Below are 3642 nucleotides of genomic sequence, written 5' to 3'. Positions count from 1 at the left end.
ACGGGAAACGTGCTTAACCTATTTTCAATTTATTTGTCAGATTAGCATAGCATTGTACTACGACGCAGTTTACGAATATTCCGAACCGAGAATATTACGAACAGAAACCTCAACGGAGTAAAGTGAATAATACCGTATACCATAGAGAAGACAGTAAACGAAGTAAATATATGCAGAGAAGTCGCGGACGGCTTGCGTATATATTTCGATTTCGCATATTACCTCATCTCCTGTTATATAGGTAAGAAAAAGAGCAATATATTTTTCTGTAAAATCTTCCTTGCTAAGCAACGAACAATTAATGAGTAAAATTAAGGCTAGTATACATAGTCGGTTCTTATTTCAAGACAATGGCTTAAGGTTGATAATATATACGGCTCTGTTATATCTAACAATCGAGTGATTAGTTTATAACATCTCTCTCTCTCTTAAGATTACTCCAGCCGGCCTTAAATATAAAAAATCCGACAATGAAATACTACCCTACAACTTTATTAAGTGTTCCATTAAGATCTGCTGTGAGAAATTGATCAATCACAATCGAATGTGAGGAAAATAATTAACTATGATTGATTAATTTCTTAGGACTTAAGGATTACTACATATATCTTAAGGATTACTAATTATATATCTTCAGCTTATTTTCTTAATTGTTGCAATTTGAAGTGTTATCGAATTAGAAGATTGCAAAGAAATTAATTAAATTAGGGACATCGCGGTGCGGTGTAGTACAGGAGGTGAGATTTATTGCTAAAAGAAAATCATTTAAATCCTTTTTTATTTTTGAAATAGCAAGTAGACTGTTCATGACGTTCAGATATTCTATCAAATCCATTATTGAAATTAATTAATCTGCAATCATCTGACGACGATGAAATTCTATCGTTTCTCTTCGAAATTTTCTCGTCTTTTTCGTCTCGCATATAATTTATTATATTTCATGTCGTGGCTTTCAATCATTGACGTTAACGTTAATCGAGGACGTGCCGGACGTACGATACGTCTACCTCCTGGCCGATTTTCGGGCGAGCCAAGTTATCCTAGCATACATGCAACGTATAACTTGTACTTTTATTCATCGATTCTTCGGGTCTCTGTCTAACATTCTCGTCCTTGGAGAATCACGTGGTGTTAGAAGCTCGTCACCGCAGGTGCGGAACGCGTGATCGAATATTTACGAAATCAGACAAAGACATTCCATGCCTGCGAAGACAGGCCGTTGATCACGCTTCGATCACGCGTTTCACGCGCGGAACATTATGTATCCTGTACACATTTTCTCGATAACGAAAAATGTTTAAACGTTTGTAAAAAAATTATCTTCATTCCAGGACACTCGACGAGCTCCGGGTTTTCCCTATCGATGACGACGGTGAATGTCTGCCAAGGATATGCGCCAGAAGATGAACAAGATCTCTTCAACAGAAAATTGAATCGCCCAGCATGTCGAGTATTTTCCGCAAGAAGTAAACTCCCCTTTGTGTCTTATAGCAAGAAATTCTGTGTGAGAAAATCGAGTATCACGTCGGCAAGAGATTCGCGAGTGCAAGCACAAAAAATTGTTGTTAGGCATAAATGTATAATGTTGTTTCAACGAATGTTAACTTATTTTTTTATCGCGCTAGCTCTATGAGTGACGTGTAAATTATTTTGTTTAAATATTAACACGGTCTGAGGAGTTTAGAGATGAGAAAAGACGAATGTTTTTTCACGTTTTGTAAAATTCGGATGTCCATTGTGTCTGCACTCTCGCAGCGTTTGGAATTTTCTCACTTTCTCATGATCCTCTTTAGGTAAAAGAAAAGAAAAAGAGTAAATTCAAAACGCCACGATTAACAGTAATTAATGTTTAATTTCGAAGTCTGTCACTTTACATAATAATAAACAAACGTCATAGATCATATATCATATCAAATTGTATATCGCATATCCGCATATACATATATATATATAATACACAAGTGTTTTCCTCGTAGAATAATTTACAAAATCAGACTGTCTAGAAATACAGTTGCGTCCTGTTCCTGCTCGGTTCTGTTTTCCGTTATTTTTTTCTTTCTTTTTTTATATAATCACAGCTTATCCCGATACGTAAAAAAAACATTGCTATTGTATTTTCCTTTTTCCGTTCGATAATTAATCGACACAATCAGAGAGTTTCTCTGAGACATTCGTAAACTGCGATATGAGAATTAAGGTTTCTCTGGGATATTCGTAAACTGCGTCGTAGTGAAATGCTGTGCCAGAGATTCTGGAATATTTATCACAGTAGGTTGCGCCGGAAGTATAAGCTGAAATAAATATCAGTGATATATTTGTATGATATTTGTTTTCAGTGAAAGATTAGTTTTTAACATAAATTACAATCCTTGTATAATTTTAATTTAAATATGAAAAATAAATAAAATGCAAACAGCAGGAATAGTTTTTAGTTGTTGAAAAATGTATCCGGCACAAACGCTTTATAGCTTATCTGTAATATATATGTATATTAACTAAAATTTAATTACTAGCTTACCTTGTTCTTAATACTCATTAGGTCATAATCCTGCTCTAGAATCCGTTTTAATGTGCTATCTGTAGCAAGATCATCGCCTGGTTTCATACTGGCTCCAGATTGGCTACCACCACCCACTGTGTTCATCGTTACTCGTTTCACCCATGTAATCAGAACTACTCTCTGTATCCTCTTCTATGTTTACGTCCTATAAATTACAAATGTAATTCTTATAAACTTTTCTTACTTTCGCAATCCTCGGTCTGCAATATCATACGGATAAATTAAATCATGCAGTAAATTAAACCTTTCATAGCGCGGCAACGTTAAGAAAATTACGCCCTCACAACACGATAGTCAATCAGCGTTACACATATTTTTCAAGTTATTGCTACTATCTCTTTCTGTTATTAAATTATAAAAGTTCTGAAACGTCCAAAATCAAATTTGTAACTTGAAAATGAAACTTACTTCTGTATAATAATCAGCGTGTTGGCCTGAACTGCCATCTTCGGAAATTCCGGTCGTAGATGATGCAGACTGCCACCGCTTCTCGCTCTACGACGAGGTTCTTGATGCTCTGTTTCGTTTCGATTAAGCGCTTTGACATCTTATGGCTTCTCTTTTTGCGTTTGTCCCAAGACAGATTCCAACCCTTACACAATGACAAAATATATTTATATTTCTTTAATGTGTACTTTAATATGATTTGTACAAGATTAAGTAGCTTCGCTAATGCTTTTCTAACTTACTTGGAAGTGCATGAAGTATTCCACTGCTTTTCTACCTCTTAATGACATCAATGACATCAAGCATCTGCAAACAATTTTATAGTTAGTTTAAACTGCGAGTTTCCGTACGATGACAAAATTACTTATATCTACTTGTACATACAATATAAGTTTATTTCTATATTTCATAAATCTGTAATTTGATGTAATTGTTCAAATACAACTTTAGTAGGTTACCTCTCTACTTTGCAATCTATATCTCTTTCATATTGCAAGGATACTTTTTACTAAGTTCAGAATTAAATTTGCATTTTACACTTACCTATATTTTTGCACGTGAAATGTAGCCAGGTATTAGGCATAAACAAATCTGACAAATAAATTGAAAATAGGTTAAGCACGTTTCCCGTGTTG

General features: G+C 34.6%; 2 long non-coding RNA genes across 2 annotated transcripts; one reads left to right on the top strand and one right to left on the bottom strand.

The window, feature by feature from the left end:
• The first annotated feature begins 6 nt into the window (after positions 1 to 6).
• On the top strand, positions 7 to 2323 carry LOC112454184. Its single transcript, XR_003040702.1, has 2 exons — positions 7 to 241; positions 1332 to 2323. It is a non-coding gene; the product is annotated as an uncharacterized LOC112454184 (long non-coding RNA).
• LOC112454185 lies at positions 1948 to 3642 on the bottom strand. The gene is made up of 5 exons (XR_003040703.1): positions 3551 to 3642; positions 3250 to 3313; positions 2969 to 3152; positions 2519 to 2705; positions 1948 to 2291 (listed from the first exon to the last, which is right to left on the bottom strand). It is a non-coding gene; the product is annotated as an uncharacterized LOC112454185 (long non-coding RNA).

Source organism: Temnothorax curvispinosus, unplaced genomic scaffold, assembly GCF_003070985.1.
Source record: "Temnothorax curvispinosus isolate PA1 unplaced genomic scaffold, ASM307098v1 QBEX01004861.1, whole genome shotgun sequence".
Lineage (NCBI taxonomy): Eukaryota > Metazoa > Arthropoda > Insecta > Hymenoptera > Formicidae > Temnothorax > Temnothorax curvispinosus.
The sequence above is the reverse complement of the archived record's forward strand: the minus strand, read 5'-3'. Positions and strand labels throughout refer to the sequence as shown.